This window comes from Delphinus delphis, chromosome 16 (genome assembly GCF_949987515.2).
Source record: "Delphinus delphis chromosome 16, mDelDel1.2, whole genome shotgun sequence".
Classification (NCBI taxonomy): Eukaryota; Metazoa; Chordata; class Mammalia; order Artiodactyla; family Delphinidae; genus Delphinus; species Delphinus delphis.
Genome location: NC_082698.1, coordinates 7,106,369 through 7,124,483, shown reverse-complemented (window position 1 = coordinate 7,124,483; position 18,115 = coordinate 7,106,369). Strand labels below are relative to the sequence as shown.

At 54.2% G+C, this 18,115-nt stretch overlaps 1 protein-coding gene across 2 annotated transcripts in view; it reads right to left on the bottom strand.

The window, feature by feature from the left end:
- CTBP2 (C-terminal binding protein 2) overlaps positions 1–17,331 on the bottom strand; it is a 163,323-nt gene extending 145,992 nt beyond the window's left edge. The window contains exons 1-2 of one of the 2 annotated variants that reach the window (XM_060033863.1): positions 17,119–17,331; positions 16,171–16,381 (exon numbers count right to left, since the gene is read on the bottom strand). The gene's annotated coding sequence lies outside the window, so the exon portion shown is untranslated. Of the gene's footprint in view, positions 1–15,702; positions 15,820–16,170; positions 16,382–17,118 lie in introns of those variants that run through there. The other variant, XM_060033865.1, reaches the window with a different exon arrangement.
- Between the last annotated feature and the right edge of the window lie 784 nt (positions 17,332–18,115).

Here is an 18,115-nt window from a genome sequence, read left to right as displayed (position 1 = left end):
TGCCACTCTGCCAGGTAAAGGTTAAGTAATGGCTATTTCTCTCACAATAAATGGCTTGGCACGCAACTCAAAAAGCACCTCCAAACTGCCCCCAGAAAGCAGTTACCCAAACCAGAAAGGGCAAATCCTCTCTGCCCAAGACCACAATTGCCAACCTCACATCAAGGGGCAGATGGAGACCCCTTAAATCCTCATCTGAGGACACCGTGCGTGGCCTTTCAAGTTCACCCTTCAACCAGCACAGGAAATGTGCCAAAGGCTCCCAACGCTTAAAATGGATGTATTAGGGCTTCCCTGGTGGCTCCATGGTTGGGAATCCGCCTGCCAATGCAGGGGACACTGGTTTGAGTCCTGGTCCGGGAAGATCCCACATGCCGCGGAGCAGCTAAGCCCATGAGCCACAGCTACTAAGCCTGCGCTCTAGAGCCCACGAGCCACAACTACAGAAGCCCGCGTGCCTAGAGCCCGTGCTCTGCAACAAGAGAAGCCACCACAACGAGAAGCCTGCGCACTACAATGAAGAGTAGCCCCCGCTCGCCACACCTAGAGAAAGGCCGCGCACAGGAACGAAGACCCAATGCAGCCAAAACTTAAAAAAAAAAAGATGCATCACCCTGCACGCCTCCCCGCTTTTAAATGTGTACACACACCCCCATCCCTAGAATTGGGTTATCTGAATAACACAGCCTTTCTTTAAGCAGCATGGTGTCGGTGAAAAAGAACCTGTTCAGAGCCTGTGCCATCATTTATTAACTGTCAGCCCATCCATGTGGCTTGAGACCCGACTGCCGATTCCAACCACTGGGAAGTATCCACACTGCCTCACTCTCTCCCGTAGAGGTTGTCACTAAAAAAATAAGCACGTGTATGACAAGGTGTTTCTACAAACAGAATAAAGGTAAGCTGTCCTCTAAATGGCAACATAAGCTACCAGCCTCACGGAAGCCTACTAATTAATAAATTCACCAATCAAGATAAAAAGGATTTGCCACCAGATGTGTTCACTTGCGTTTCTAAAACAGAAGGTGTCGTCCCCAAATCTGTTTGGCAACACGGATGAAATAATGCACAAGTGAGCTCCCGGGGGTAGATTCCATCCACCTACAGAGAGGTGAATGTGCCTTGCGCCGGTCTCTGCGCTCAAAGAGAAAGTCATCAACTCCACTGCACCCCTCTTCGACTTTGATATACAAACCTTCCAAGTGTGCTTCACTGCGTGCGGTTCATAGTGTACTAAAGTATGATCTGTAAAAACCATCTCTCTCTTTGCCACTACGCTGTGACACAGCCCAGCCTCCTCTCAATGAGCACTGCTGCCTGGGGTCAAGGGAAAAAGTTAAATGTCAAGTGCATCCGAATACAGAACCAGCTCCAGTTTTAACGGGCACACACGAAATTTCCCTCAAGTCCCTAGGAATGTCGGGTGCTGGTTGAGGGGACAGAACCCCCACCTTAAACCAAAAAATGAGACCGGGTCAGGCAGAAATCCAGATTTCCACTTTCAAATCTATTCATTCACATGGGGGAAGAGGATTCAAGTATAAAATCTTTCAATCACTGATCGTGCCAAATGCTCGATAACGAGACTCAAGTGTGTGGGTGTGTGGCGGGGAGTGGTTTGTTTTTAGAGAAAGACAGTCTGCGCGCTGTTGGCAGGCTCTGGGCTGGCTGCGCTGAGAACCACCCGGAGGAGCTTGCAAAAAATACAGGTGTTCTGGCCCCACCTGGAGCTTCTGCAATGGAACTTTGGGTGGAGCCCAGGAGACTGACTCCTGGCCAGGGGTGCCCTGGGGCTCCACCTGCTCCACAGGCCACCCTGTCAAAGCACCTGGGCAGCCAGCCGGCCCTCCCTGGGAACTGTGTGAGTCACTCGTGTGGAAACCACCAAGCCCACAGCCAGCTTCTTGCCACTAAATGCACTAAGTATGTGTGCCCAACTCAGGGGTGAGCTGAAGGGTGCTAGCGCTCACCTGTTCCCTTCTGATACAACAGGGCACAAAGGACCTCTCTCCCTGCTCCTGGGAAGACCCTAATTCCAACTGTCTGTTCTCGAGGGATGTAGCAAGACACAGCGTGCACAGCTCGAGCAGGGCAGGGGCAGGGGGCACTTATTCTGTTACAACAGCACCACCGTAGCTACTGATGCTGCCAATAACAGTAACCAACAGCTAACATCTGAACACTTCCCACCTGCATCAGCCTCTTTACTGTGCACGTTTGCAAATGTGCAAATAGGACGTTCTGGCCCTTGACCTCTGAATGCCCTTGCATTCCACCACTAGCTGCCTCCCAAGGGCATTCTCAAGGATCATCTCGCTTTCCAAGTGAGATTTTTTAATGGTATGAATTAAACCCAAAGAAACTGCTGGTCCATGAAATGACCAGCCGCCCGGAAGGTGACAATCGGGTCCCTTCCACAGACTTCGGAAGGACACCTTCCCCAACACGGCCCCCAGCCCCACCTCACCATTTCATGCTCACCTGACCCTACGACTCGCATCTGGAGCCCACAGGCAGCAGGGAGCCGTGACATTGCCGGGGGGCGGGGGTGGGGGTGGGTTGGGGTGTCACGCCCACACCTAGGTGGTTGCCCAGGCGGTCCCTGGGAGTGAGTGAATGCCCCGGGAGGGGAAGATTTCCCAGGCCCAGATCGGGACATACAAACACCCATAGCACATCGGCCACCCAGCTGGACCCGGGCCAGTCACCAAAGCTGCTGCTAAGGGCCCACCACGTGCCAGGAAGACAAACCCAACACACCATTCTCTGGGAAGCAAGTTCACTGCCACAGCGGCCCCCACGGGTTAAGGGTGCTGGCTGTCCTCAGGCAAAGGAGGGCAGCACCCAACCCCTCGCTTTTTCTTCCTTCTCTGGGAAGGGAAAGTAGGTCTTAAATAGAAAGTAAATATTTTACTGGGCATTTCTCAGAGTGACCTAATACCGAGTCACATTCCACAGTCTAAAAACAACCTCCTGAACGGTTTTCAGTTCATCGCTTTGGCCCCAGGAACGGAGGAGAAGACGGGATGCTCCCTAACGGAGCCAGCCTCCAGTCGCCCTTCCCAGTCCCTTCCCGGTGCCTTCCCGGTCCTGTGTGAGGCAGACTCAGGTCGTGTTTAAGAGCACCAGGATCTGGATCTCCCACCACAAACACTTCTCCCTGGGCCCCGCCCTCTTCACCTGGCACTTGCCCCGACTCCATAAGACCCATCCATCGTTTAAGTGCAAAGGATAAAACCCCCCTTCCCTGGTGGACGCATTCGCCTAGGACAGGGCCCACTCACCATCTCTGTGACCAGCAAGTCCCATTCCCCAGCCTGCACAACCAAGGCAGTCAAGGCCCAGGGAGCACAAGGAAACCTGCCCCAGCTGGCACACGGCACCTCCCGGCGGGGGCAACTGATTTGCTTGTTTATTTATTTTGCATTTTTATAAAGTTAACAAACACGTACAATGTGTCAGGCCTGTTCTAAACTCTATATAAATATTACGTCGTCAAATCCTTGTAGCCCACCCCTATACTTACCCTTGCTTCCGGTTCAGAAACGGAAGCCCTTTGCGAGGGCTCGTGAAATCCCAAATGCAATCATGTGTCTTGTTCCATCCCTCCTTTTTCCCACACTTTCTAGAACAGTCTGTCCCATCTGATGCCTCTTCCTCTGCTGGTGGGGACGTGTGTTATCTTGGGGGCAGGGCCGTCCCTCCTCGAGCCCAGCCTCAGCCCTGGCAAAGGAGGCAGACATTCACTGCCTTGGTGGGACCTCTCCCTCACCGTCAGAGTGAGTCCCCAGGTAACACTGAGGTCAGCCCAGTGCTCCAGGGTGGCCCAGAGAAAAGCTTTTGGATCTAAGCAGGAGCCTGACATGCCAAGTAATCACCAGGTTGCAAAACTCCCAGATACAAGCACGGCCAAAAATTGGTCCCTGCGCTGACCCTGCCCTCCTCCCCGCTAACAACAAGGCACCCAGACCCAGCTCCCACCAGCCGCTCTCCCTCCAAGACCCCTGCTTGCCCACGGCAGCTACAGAAGATGAAATAAATTAGGAAAAAACCCGTTACTCTCCCTTGCAGAGAAACCTTTTTAAGAACCAGAGTTACACTTGCAATGTGCATTTCTAGCGGTTCTGCTGAGCTCTGAGGGGCGTCTAAGCTCTTGCGTCGTCTGAGACACACATCAAGAGCACAACCCAAACAACTGTTAGTCACAGCCCCTCGCCCTTCCTGCCCCTGGGACACAGGAGACTCGAGTAAGGCAAGCTCACAGTTACCGCAAAGAAAACTCAAACCACTCTGAGCTGCTTTCTCTGCCCACTACTTGGAGCGCATCTGGCCAGTTTAGGGAAGGAGAAAATTACGCGCTGTTCAAAGCCCTCCTTAAATACTCAGGAAGACATCACTACAGATAGAATTCCAACGTTAATTCTGAAATCTCCCGGCTTTTGTCAGATGAAGCCACATTCTTAATCCCAGGCTTAGTTGAGAAATGAGAAGAAAGGATGTTTGCGTGTGGGGAAAAAAAAAAAAATCCTCAGCCCTGAGCGAAAAGCAGCAAACACCTTGGAGGAACAGGGAGAATAAACAGAACTCTGCACAAGGCCAAGGCCGAGAAAACTAGGGTCTCAGGAAACCTGGTGTACTCACCGTGGCACCAACAGGGCATGTGGGGGAAACCTATCAGATTTCCCTCGTGTCCTTCCGGAGGAACTCGGGATGCCAAGCCCAGGGGCATTTCTGCAGAGCCAGGGATCCCTAAACCCGGAAGAGGCCAGAGATACACACCTGCAGACCCAAAAAAGGTTCTGGGACCACCCACAAATCCTGGCTCTCGGCTGGCCAAGGCTAACAAAACTATAAGGGCCATGAGAACATTCCTGTGCTTAAATGCCTTCAGACCCGGCCACATCCACCCTCCAGGCAGAAGGGCCCCCATGGAAGCAGCTGCTTCTCCTTCTCGGGTCCCACCGAGCACCGCTGAGGCCTGAGAGGCACAAGCTGGCTAATCCTGGCGTGCCTTCACCTACCATGCACCACCCTTTCCCATGGGAAGTGAAGCAGAATGGAGACCCTGTTTGAAAACTGCAGGGGGGACTTAAAATAGGCAGAAGATAATCATGACCCAAGCTGGACCGGACTAATTGGTCAAAAGCTCCCGACCCCGCACCCCGCGCTGCCCTCAACCTCCAGAAAACAGGGCAGAACCCAAAGCCTGAGACAGGGAGTCTGCAGTGTCCCCACCACCACCCAGGCCCACTGGAGCCTTGGAGCACCAGCAAGAACTTCAGGGATTTATTTCCCAAGCACACACGTGTCTGCAAGCACACACGTGTTCACGAAAGGGAGAGAAGCATGGTAAGGCAGGAGGATAATCTTGTAATTAAAGGAAAGCCTGTTTTTCAGGAAAATCTCCACCTCGCGGGGACCTTACCCTAAAGGAAGCCAAGGTCAGTCGGAGAGCTCCCACATCACCTGCTCCGGGTGCCTTTCAGGTGAGTTAATCACCCAGGCAGGGCCGGTCTCCAGATTTCAGGACACACCCAACTTTGTGCCATTCCCTTTCAATTCTCTGATAGCCTCTTTGAAAAGAAAGCTGTTCCTTTTGTCAGGGAGTATTAATTCAAATTCCTCTCCAAGGCCAGCACAAATGCAGGGCCGCAGCCCAAAGGAGGTTTACCCAGCAGAATCAAGTTTCTCGCTAGTTTTTACAGGAGTGGTGCAAACAGACTATTCCAATTAGGTGAAATCCTCACCATCTTCCCTGTGTCTTTTCCCAAATTCCCCCATGTTGAACACAGGAACCAACTCCCACTGTAAGATGTGCATAATGAATCCAGCTGGAAAGTGAGAAGCAGCCAGAGTGAGGGAGGGGAACGCCCCACCCACCTCCAGCCCCTCCCCCCAGTGAGGGGCACATGCTAGGACGGAGGGGGCTCACTTGAGAAGACTCCCACTGAGATCACTCATCCAGACCACAGACGTGTCGAGCACCTGGCTACTAAACCCAATTTTACCAGAAAAAAAACAAAAACAAAACAAAAAACCTGAACACTGTGAAAGCTAGCCACACGATCTCAGGGCATGTGTGTGTATGTGTGTGCTCATTCACACACATGTGTGTTTGCTGGGTGGGGCGGGGGGCGGGAGGTGCACATCAGAGACACCCAGATAGAGGCAAGGGAGGAAATGAGATCAGGAGGACAGAGGGGTCTCATTTGGCGAGCATAGCAAAGCCATCCCCAAATGTACTCAAGTCCCAATCAAAAGCCAAAAGCCTCAATCAATTACAGAGAAACCAGAGCCAGGTGGAATTGACTGCTGGCTCCCTTAGTTGCTGAACTCCACCCCCCCTCCCCCCCTGCCTCCCCCCTCCCCCGACGCTGTTTCTTGATTGGTGAAACAGTGACTATCACTTCTACCTCAAAGAGCCCGATCAATAGCACTGTGCCTAGCCCTTGAGGTCCTTCCGGTGTCTGGTCTTTGCCGGGACAGCGAGTCTGTGGTCCAGAGGCAGAATTCTCCCTGTGCACCCAATGGGGCCCCCCATCTCCTGAGCCTGCCTCAGGCTTCAGATCAGGAGCCATGCTGTTCATTAACTCAGAAAGTGTAGTGAATTTAAAACAGGCCTGGTCCAGGAAACTATCTAGAAATCCTTCCTTAGCATTAGATTGTGAGATCCCAACAAAAGACCACTAATCAAAGAAGGAAATTAAAACAAGCCAGACTTCTCACAGTCCCATGTGATCCAGAAGCAACTCTGGGCCTGAGAAAGATACTTGTTTCTGAGAAGCCATCTGAATCCTGGGGAGAACATGCCAGATTCAGGGCAAGCCTGAACCCTCACCTCCCCTCTGCTCTCAGGGCAGCGGGGAGAGCGGCTCCTTCACCAGGGAATCCTGCCCGGTCCTCACTTCCAAGAGCCTGTTCGAATCCCAGCTCTACCACTTGGAGGGCAGGGAGGGCGATGGACAAGTCACCCAAGTGTCCCCTGTGCCTGACACCCCACCCACCTTGTTGTAAAGGTCAAATGCAACACAGGCCAAGCGTCCAGTGAGAGTGACAACGACTCTAAGTAAAGGATCAGTCAAGGGCAGTTACAGTGTTACTTTCACAAAAATAAAAGAACTACTTAAGTGGTCTGCGTGGACTTCTTGGGAATCAAATTTAAGTTTGCAAGGATAGAAAGAGCGCAACACACAGAAATTCCTCCACCGAGGATAAGAGGGGTGCAGGGTGGAAAAGCCCCGTTTCATCCTGGCTCTGCACTTACTGCCCCTGCAACCTCTAGTCACATGGCTCATCAGGCCCCACGCCCGGAGAAGCGCTGCAATGTGAGAAGGACGCAGGTTCTGAGGGAGGACGGGGTAGCCCTCGGAACCACCACCGCGCTATCGGTACTACGAGTAGCAGAGCCAGATTGGAAGGCTGCGGCAGAAACCGCGGCCTCAACGCCGCCCCTGCGACGGGATGCCAAGCCGACCAAGTCACAGCGATGGGGCCGTTTACCGCTTGTCGCACCTCTGCCACCATCGAACCTCCCTGTCCACTGGGGAGTGGGTTGTAGAGACGGGGACAACACGACTCAGGTTTAAGATCCCCGGAGCCCGCAATCGCTGGGGTGGCTCGGGCACGGTCCAGTCAGGTACCTGGTTCTGCTCCGAGCCTCGCCGCGGGTTCGGGACCCACCTCGGTGTCCTGCGTCCTCTCGGGGCTCCTTCCACGTCCCGGCCGGGGGGACTGGGAGTGGCGCGGGCGAGCCCGCGGGTGGGCGGCGGCGAGGGGCGGGACCCCGCACAATGGGCTGCGGGAGGAAGGAGGAAGTGGGCACTGGTGGGGGTAAAGGCCATTTCTATCACCTCTCGACAAATTCCCAGCGGCGGGAAGCAGCTCCCTATTTACAAGTGAAAGGGCAAAGCGCGAGGGGAGGGGCGCTTCCGGCGGAGTCCGGTACAGCGCGGGGGATGGGGTGGGGGGGATAAGTACGCGAGCCTGCGGGGTCCAGCCGGGGGGCAGGGGAAGGAAAAGGCGGGCGGGGCCGCCAGGTAGGCGGCCTTCGGGGGCGGAGCCTCCAGGTGAGCCAGCCTGGAGGGGAGGAGCGGAGCCGCCAGGTTCGCGGGGCCCAGGGGTCAGGGGGACCTCACCTTCGGGCCTGGGGTCCTAGAATCCGGAACCCCAGACGCCAGGAGACCCGTCCTTATAGCAAGGCCCAGCACTCCGGCTGACGGGGCGCGTTCGGGGTAGTGCAGCCACAGACCACGCCCCCTCAGGTAGAGGGCAGCCAGGTAGGGCGGTTGGCCTTCACCCAGGCCCAACTTTGCCCTCCCCGCAGCAGAAGGTCGTGCAGGAGCCCGGAAGTCGCCCTGCGGTCAGTCTGGGCGGAACGTTGGGGTTCCCGGCGCCCGAGGCCCCCAAACTCGAGCTACAGAAACAGGAGGCGGAGACCAGCCTCTTTATGACTCGGGGGAGGCAATTCAATATTTCATCCTCGCATAAAATAGGAATTGCTCTATTTACCTAGCCAGCAGGAGCATCGTGAAGATTAACGACTGTGAAATGTTTTTAAGATCAAAAACATTGAGACTTTACTTATAGGCACTTACATGTGCATACTGATAACTGTACAGCAAAATATACTCTTTATTGATTGCCCTCCTGGAGCGACTTCTAGCCCATAAGCAGAAAGCACTGAGAAAAAAGATTCAGGTACATCTCTGTGTCCTCCTGAGATACTAAGGAATATGGGTAGAAACCGTGGCAGCCACACTGGACCTCCTGCTCCATCCAGGCCTGCAGTGGCAGCTGGAGGAATCAGCCAGCAATGCAGTCCACAGTTGAACGTCTGAAGAAGAGCCGGAAAGAAACTTAAAATATTTGTCACAACCCCTGGGAAGAAAACGCAGCATTCCCACCCCTCAGCTCAGCAGGCAGGTGCCCCCACGTGTGGGCCACCATCGGGTCTCTGCTGTTCGGAAAGCTCTGCCCTACCACCCCGGGCCCAGTGGTCAGTCAAACTCAGCCAGTGCTAGGAGCCCAGGCAGCCCATCTGGCCTGGCAGCTCCAACAGCAAGGCCTCCGTGGTGTCACCAGCACCCTGTCCCTCCCAGCAAAGCAAGCCCACGTGACCGGGCAAGGCTGCTCCACTCCAGTCCCCGCAACCATTCTTGGACAGGGTTTTCAGAGCCCCTGAGAGCCCTCCCGGCTCGCTGCGGCTGCAGTCCAGGTGGGCAGGCCCGGAAGCTGCAACACCCTATGGGCTCCCCACCATCCAAAAGGATGTGCAGGCATGACCCCTACCCATTCCCCAGACCCACCTGGGCCTGATCAAGCAGAAACTTTATTTGCACTTCTAGACCCACCCCACTAAAGACATCCATCAGCAAAAGAATAAAGTCCCAGCCAGAGTTCATTCAGCAGGAAGGGTGCACAAACCGTCTCCTGGCCTCCACCCGCTACAGCAAAGGGACTTCACCTGCTGCTCCTCCAACCCCACACAGACACACACACCTGGTCAGCTACAATACCATCACTTCCAGGTTGGATTCAGGTCATTTTCACCTAACAAGTGATTCTTTGCTAGCCTCAACAGCTAGGCTTTAGGCTTTTTAAATTGCCATATACCTGGGGCGGGGGGCGGGGGGAACAATCCCATCAGGCCAGAGGAGCTGACCTCTACGATCTCGGTCTACAGTTCCTTCCAAAGAAACTTCCTGGGATTCCATGACTCCATAATGAAGTTTTTGTTTGTCCTGTGCTGGAAGCCAGATTTCAGGCATGGCTGGAGCGCAGCAGTGAGTTTACAACCCCTTGGCCAGCCCCAGCGCTGCAGAAAAAGACCCACACATCATCCATGTGACGAATTCCTTAAAAAGGCCCTTCCAAGTTCCTGCCACAACCTGGGCTGGGATGAGACACAGAAACGTCGCCACTACTTCCAACCAAGCTTCAAGCCAGTTAATAGTGTCTTTCAAGTCATAATTAAAGATTTATTTTAATGCAAAAAGCAGGTTTCTGAGCACTTTTGAGAGGGAGAAAATCAACAATGTAAAGGAAGGTTTTCTTTGTGTTTTTATCTCACAAGCGGGATGAATTTTAAGAACCACACCGTTTTGTTGAAAAGCACTGCCTTCCCCCCTACCCCGGGACATTTCTGGACTCTCAGTGAACACCAACCAAAGGTGAGGCTGCCCACCAAGTTCAGGAAACAACAGCTATTCGGGATTAACATCCCCTAAACACCATCCGACCTTGGGGAGAATGCAGGCTCTGTTATTACCCAGGATAGAAGTCACAATTCTCCATAAAAGCAAAAGCATCATTTGCTCCAGGAATAAGAAAGAACCCAACCATTTTATCACAATTTTTGTGAATATTAAGCCACTCCTAGGCAACCATCTGTTAAGTTTCGTTACAGAAACAGTTAAAGCAGATCATTTCTAAAACATTCACTCAAGGAGGAACTAGGCTAGATACAGATGGAAACATCAACTGGCCCCCAAAGTTCCAGGCAGAAGGGGCATCAGCCCCCAACAATGGGCCAGGGCTACACTGATCCCACTTCCTGGAGAGGCAAAAAAGAAAGTTCAACACGAGCACCTGGCACTTTAGCAATAGAGTTTTGGCTCCACTTTGGAACCTCAGCTCCCCTGTGGAAGCAGGAAGCTTTGTGAATGGAGGAGGAAGATGCAATACAGAGGAGTTTTCAGAAATGGCAGCACCTGTGCAACAAAGTACAACAATCCAACACTCATTTTAGCCGCACTTTCCCTAACACCACAGACTAAAAACTACTTTAACGTGAGGGGAATAATAAAAATAAACACAACTGCTTCCTATGACTTCAGATGCCTCAGTTCCTGGTAAGTGTTGAATGTGATTTCTGAAAATTGCATTTCAGGGGCGGGGAAAAGTCTGCTTCGCTAACACGTTCTTAGAAGAACCCTACTATCTGCTTTTAGAATCTTTCCTCCAAAAAGCAGATCACTGAGAAGAAGAAGAACAAAGAGTTCCCCAGCAGTCCAGAAAAGACCACCTTCTAAGAAAAAGTCTGGAAAGGGAGCAGGCCGGTGGCCCCAATTGCCATGCCAGGCAAAGACGGATGATTGTGACTCTGGTTCCCATCCTGTCTGCAGCTCCTGAAGTTTCTGTGTTCTCCAGCAGTTAGAAGAATGAAGGCGAAACTGCCCCTTGGCTCCCATAGTCAACATTCCACACAAACAATGGCCTGGCTTGCTCCCTATTGTACATTCTGTATTCATTTGTGAATCCCATTTTTTTTTTTTTTTTGCACAATGTGCAAAGCCCTTCTTTTCACTGGTGCGGTCCTGAAGGTCCAAGTGCAGCCATAATTTAGGCTTGAAATACTAATAATGATGATGGCTAAAAGCAAGCGACAGATGAAGCCCAAACATTAATTTGTGAAGATCATTAGAGTCACACTGACGGCTTTTGGATACTATCCATTAAATCATGATCAAAAGAAACACTGAACACCTTAAAAATGGTTCTGAAGTTTTTAGCAATTATTAAATGTAATTTTCCAAACCCAGAGATAGGTGTGTTTAAAAAAAAAAAAAGAAAAAAAATACCCTTTCATAAGTCTTTGATACATATTGCATCAAACACAGACTTGAATAAAAATTAACTTCAAAAGATTGATTGGGGGGGAAGATTTGCATTTTTCCTTCTTTCCCAGGATGCTGTAACTTTAACCGCAGGAGTGTAAATTAGGACATGCTTACCAGCTGTAAGGGAGAAAACTGATACTGCCCAGGCGGTATAGCCTCTGAGAGCAGATCCATTCCAGCATTTTCATGTGCCTACTAAAAGTCTGCAGTAGTGGAAGTCCACACAAGCATTCCTTAGGTAGTGAAATGCAGGAACATTCTTGGGGAATAAGACACCCCGATATTTCAATACATGGTGTTAAGTACAAGAACTTCTATTTGAAGAGTCAAGCAAACTGCACTCCCATTTTTAAATTACTACAGAAATGTGTTCCACCCTCTGTAATTGAACTATCAGCCAGGTGGTGGAAATATTACAGGAGCTGTGCCCTGCTGAAAAGATAAATTTCCTTTCCCAATCACGTACTATATGAATATATATTTGTGGCCTGTATCAGGGACATGAGACACTTGGGCTGCTGCTTTTCACTGATAGAAAGATTAGTAACAGAGGGACCCAGGCTTGTACTCACATATGTTATGATGACAGCCCTTCTATATTAAAATGACAGTGGTAAAAAATGACAACTGGGGTGGCCATTCTGCTATTGCTGTAAACTCTTTAAATTTTTTCCATTTAGGGAAAGTGTTAAGTGCAAAGGGGATAACTTTGCCTTCAAAAATGATTCATGATGGAAGAGAATTGTTGGCAAATGGCGTTCTGGTGCTAGACCTCAGCGGGGCCGCCCTTTTGGTTTTGAGTCTCAAGGATTTCAAATGGTGCGAGTTATCCTGAACTCTCTTTGCTTTGGCATTTTAACAGTTGCCAGCAATAATATCCTTTCCCAATCCAGCGATGTGCTTGCTCGGTACCTATGTTACATACTCATCCTTCATTTACCTTGTCACTAGCTACTCAGAACACTGAAAAAGTTGCAGGTTGATTTTGCAGCTTTGTTTGTTGTTGTTGTGGCTGTTTGTTTCACTTCGTCTCTCATTAAAACACTTTCAGGGCTTATGAATAGGATTTCTTTCTGGAGTTTTACAAGTCAAGAGTAAAGTTATTGATTATTCCCTGAAAGGGTAACTGATGGCTAGTTAATAATTATACGAATAGCAAGTTTTCCTGTTTCGTCTTGTGTACACGACCAGATTAACAATGCCAGGGAAAGCAAACTCGACTCCACAGGAACAGGTGTGCCCTGAGTCTTAAAAGGCCAAAATATCTCACAAAGTATGTCACTGGTGTATTTTTACAATGCTAGTAGTGTTTGTTTTTAAGTAGCCAAACTTTTTTACTTTTTTAACTTTAAAGAGACACACTTTGCAAATATTTCTTCACCCAGTCAATGACTAACTGCCAGGCGTAAGCTGCAATTCGAGCCTGGCAAAGAAATACATTTTAGGGACAAAGAGATTTTTTTGCTGCTGTTATTGTTTAAATCACAGTTAAGAAAAGGCAATTTGCCCTGCCCCTCCCCCAGGAGAACACCCAGTTCAGGATGTTCAAAGATCCCAAGTGAAATCCTAAATAACAGGGCTCTGAGCTCCAATCTGCAGAGCTACGCAGAGCACCCTCCACCTATAGCTTTATTAATGTACAGTCAGGAAGGAGAGAGGAAACATACCCCTTCGCTTTATCTTCCCAAACAGGAAAAAGAATTAAACCAAAAGGCACCATGTCAGGTCCAAAACAAGCTCCAAACCCAAGATTTGTAAATTCCCTCTAATAACTGCTTTCTACAGGGACAAACTGGGGTCCCCTACTCCTCGGGCACAGAAAACCAATCAGTGTCATAAATTCCCTTTGCCTTCAACCCTCACTCCCTTGAACAGGGGACAGAGTGGGGGGAGGGGGCGACCCAACATCAACACTTAACACTAAATCCCTCAATGCTCTACAGAAATATGCTGGCTTCTTTCCTTTGTTTGGTCCTGTTATACTTGATCGAGTGTGAACGATTAAACTGGTTTCATTAAAGGCAAGTGCATTCACAGCTAGCATCCAACTTCAATGGCAACTGGAAGCATATTTTGCAAGAAGGAGGGCCTGCTTTTTTGCTTGAAATCTACCATCTCATTAACTTTTCTTTGGGGGGGGGGGCAGTAGAAAGGGCACTAGGGGTTTTTACCAGAGAGTGTCAGAGCAGCCCAGAGATCGCTAGACAAAAGGATATTTAGTGTTTCAACTCTGAGATACAGTCCCTCTTACTTAAAAAAGAGAAAAAAAATCCTGTTTCAATATTATATTAAAGCTGCTCTGAAAGTCTTTAATTAGCATTTTGAATATTGATTTATAATTGCTCTAAGAAGTATGCTTTGAAATCAAATGATTATGAAAACAAGATGCTTTAAAGCCCCATTACTTCAAAATGTAGAAAATTTATTTTAAAAAATCAAAACAGTGGAATTCTCCTAAGCACATGAAAACTAAAGTTCTACTTTGAGAACCCCAGAGGCAGAACAGCAGTCTCAGGTACTGAACACGGGGTAAATTTTAAACTGCCTTTGAGCCCAAGCACCTAGCTAGCAGAGAAGAGTGTCTTCTCTGAAAGAGTAGTACCAGAGTTTGATATATTTCGCCAAAGTCGGGAGGCAGAATCACTTAGTAAACTAACCAAAATAAACGTCCCCTCCAAATTATCCATGTCAGATAAAAATATACCAGTCTCTACAATATCCAACAGAATTGCAAATAAGGCACTTAGCATTTTAAATTCCCAATGCATATTTATAGAATAGAATTCTCTTGTCTACCCTTCAAGCCACTCACGTCTGACTCTCTAAGAACTTAACCCGATCTCCAGTCTTTAAAAAAGAAAAAAGGGGGAATAATCCAGAAAGATATGTTTACCCCGGATAGGGCAAGTGAGCCCGGCATGACGACGCAGGCCACTGCCAGCAGACTCCACCGCAAGGACGCAGACCAAGCGGGAATTTCTACGAAAAATTCCTCCTTTCTCTTGTAAAATACTAAACCCGGGTGCCCTTGGAGCCAACTGCCGCTTGGGCCGCCTCCGGAAAAAGTATTTGAGGGCTGGGCGCACCACACACACTCGCACGCACACGCAGACTCAGTGTCCGTGACCATCCGCGGCGGCGGAAAGCGAGCCACCGAAGGGAGTATGTGCGCGTGTGTGTCTCGCCGTGGCCAGTGGTGACCGCGCAGAGCTGCCCGGCCCGCGGCCTCCCGGCACCTGGGGGCTGCGTGGGCTGCGGACGACCGGCCACGCCGCGGACCTCCAGCTGGTGAAAGACCCTGCGCGCCTCGGCGCCCGCGCGCCTGTGCCCAACTTGCCCCGGGTCGTTGGGAAGAGCGCGAGGTAGAGAAAGAAAGGCGCTTCCCCTCGGCCGCGCGGGTCCGTCCGGCGCCGCGGAGGACAAGGAGGAAGAGGCGATCGCGGCCGCCCGGCTGCCTCTGCGCCGCGCCGAGTCCCCGCCGCCCGGGTCGCGCCCTCGCCAGACCCTCCTGCGAAACTTTTTCTTTTTGGTTCGCCCCACCCGAAAAGTGCGGCCAGGGCGGGGGAGGCGGGCGGGCCGGGTTCGCGGCGGCGGCGGCGGCGGCGCGTGAGGAGGAAGTGGTGCCGGCGGGAGCGCGGCCGGGCAGAGGAAATGCCCAGCCAGCTCTGCCCCCGCCCGCGCCCGCCGCCCGGCTCGCCCCAGGCCCCCGCCCCGCTGCGACTTTGGCGGGCCGAGCCCGCCGCGGCAGTGGTGGCGGCGGCGGCAGATGTGGCCCGGCTGCCCGGAGGAGCCAACAATGCGGGGCCGGCAAAACAAAAGGGTTCCACTTCGCCTCCTTTCCCGTCTTTCACTTGCGCTCCCGGGGCGCCGCGCGGGATCCCCTGCCAGCAGGGGCCGCTCCCCTGGGGACCCGGAGCCGCGCGCGCCCCGGTTTCCCAGCGGACCCCCCGCTCCCCTCCCCCGCCCCGCAGGCGCAAGGCCCCGCGCGCTCGGACTCCCGGTTCCGGGGGATCCGGCCGTATTGTCCCCGCGGCACGCCGCGCGCTCGGCCTGGGTCGCGGGCGGCCCCCGCGCGCGCACCCACCGGCCACCAGGAACAGGAGCCGGGGGCGCCTAGGAAACCGTCGCCGAGACGCCGCCGCCGCCGCCGCCGCTGCCCTCCGGACGCCGCCGTGCTCGGGGTTTCTTTTTTTTTTTTTTTTTTTTTTTTTTGCCAGTCCTGATGGGAAGGAAGGTGACCGCCTACTTCGCATTCATCAACTCTCATCACAACAACAAAAATCCTGGCGCTAACGGCGGCCAGCGGGCACGATCGGCGGCGGGGGGCGGCAGGCAGGGACCCCAGGCCGGCGCCCACTCCCGAGCGCCGAGCGGGGACACCGGGCCGGGGACGCAGACCAAAGATGTCCTCGGATGCCGGCTTGGTGTCCTTCGCCCTCCTCCTCCTCCCCCCCAGTGGCGCAGTGAGGCGCGGGCGCGGCGCCCCCGGCCCGCGGCCGCAGGTGAGGCGGGGGCGGCGGCGGTCCCAGCCCTCCCCCGGGGCCCCCCTTACCTCGTCCCGGGCCGCCGGCGTCCACGGCGAAGGGCGCCCACCCGGGAGGCGGCGGCAGCAGCGGCGGCGGCTCCCGCCCCTCCCACCCCACCCGGCGGCGGTGGCGGCGGTGGCGGCGGCTGTGCGGCCCCCCCTCAGCGCGGCATGGCTCCCGGCTCCGTCCCTCGCTCCTCCGGCCGCTGCCAGTTCCTCTGGGCCGCTCCCGGGCCACCTTAAAATGACACACGCACACAAGGACACACATACACAAAAACTTAATCTCTCCCCTCCCCTCCTCTCCCTCCCTCCCTCCCCTCTCCCCCTCCCCTCCCTCCCCTCTCCCCCTCCCTCCCCACTACCCTCCCTCCCCTCACCACTACCCTCCCTCCCTTCTCCCCTCCCCTCCCTCCCCTCTCCCCTCTCCCCTCCCTCCCTCCCTCCCTCCCCTCTCCCTCCCCTCCCTCCCCTCTCCCTCCCCTCCCTCCCCTCTCCCTCCCCTCCCTCCCCTCTCCCTCCCCTCTCCCCCTCCCCTCCCTCCCCTCTCCCCCTCCCCTCCCTCCCCTCCCCTCACCCCTCCCCTCTCCCTCCCTCCCCTCCCTCCTCCCCCTCCCTCCCCTCCCTCCTCCCCCTCCCTCCCCTCCCTCCTCCCCCTTCTCTGCCCTCCCTCCCCTCTCTCCCTCCCTTCCCCTCCTCCCCTCCCCTCCTCCCCTCCCCTCCTCCCCTCCCTTCCCCTTCTCCCCTCCCGTCCCGTCCCCTCCCCTTATCTCCGCTCCCCACCCTCCCCTCCCCTTCCCTTCCTCCTCCTCCCCCTGCCGCCGAGCCTCTTCCTACTTCCCCACCCACCCCACCCCCTTCCTCCGCCCACCCGGCTCCCGATCGTCTCCAGCCTGGTCCCGGCCCCGCGCCCGGCCGCAGGCAGGGGGCTGCGCTGGGGGTACCCGGCCCGCACACGCCCCGCGCCGCGCTCACCCCCAAGAGGATGCTAATTCCAACTTGGATCGGGGGAGGGAGCGTCCTGGAAGCCGAGCGCCTCCCGGCTATTTGCTCTTCTTTATTTGTTTTCTCCTCCAGGGAAGGAGGAGGAAAACGGAGAGAAAAGGAAAGGGAAAGAAGCGGCGCGGCCGCGTCTCCCGGTGGCCGCCGGCTGCGCAGGAGCGAGGCGGGAGGCGAGGTGAGGGTCGCCGCTCGCTCACTCCTCGCTCCTTTTTTTTTTTTTTTTTTTGGGCAAAGGCGGGGTCTCTCTTTACAAACCAATGACACAACCCCACATGGGCCGGCCTCGCCCCCTACAGATACTCTTCACTACAAATCGCCTCTCTCGGGGGATTAGTGGCTCCGCGAAAGTGCACACAGGCGCGGCGGGCGGGCGAGTGGGCCGGGCGCGGCGGGCACTCCCCGGCCTGGCCCCGCCTGGGAGGCCCTAGCGAAGCGCTGGGGCCTCGCGGGCAGGGCTGGGGGTCCAGCTGCAGCGGCTGCGAATCTGGCCCTCCCTCCACCCTCCTTCCTCCTCCGCCCCTTCCACGTGGGGCCCCGGGCGGCCGGCCACGTGGGGGAACTTGAGTCCGCGCGGACCTCGGCACGGCGCCCCGGGGTGGCCCTGGCTCAGTGGGGCCCCCGCCAGGCCCGCGGCGCCGACCTGCCCCCTTCCTGGCCCCGCGGCTCCAACTTCCTCCCGGGCCCCTACGCCGGCCGCTTCTGTCTTCTCAGGCCCGTGGGGTCAGGCGCGGGCCGACCACAGGGGGCACTTGCGCTCCCCAAATCCGGATCCGGGAGACAGTGCCCGCGCCTGGCCCGAGGGGCGGAGATGGCCGTGGGTGCGCGCGGAGGGAGCCCTATGTGCTGTAACTTGCAGCGGTAGTGTTCCCTACCAGAAGCAAAACATTTTTTACACATTAAAAAAAAAAATGTTCCTTCCTCTTGCCTGAATCTCGTCGGGGCTATTTTTAAAGCCTTGCCTTGGGTGGGA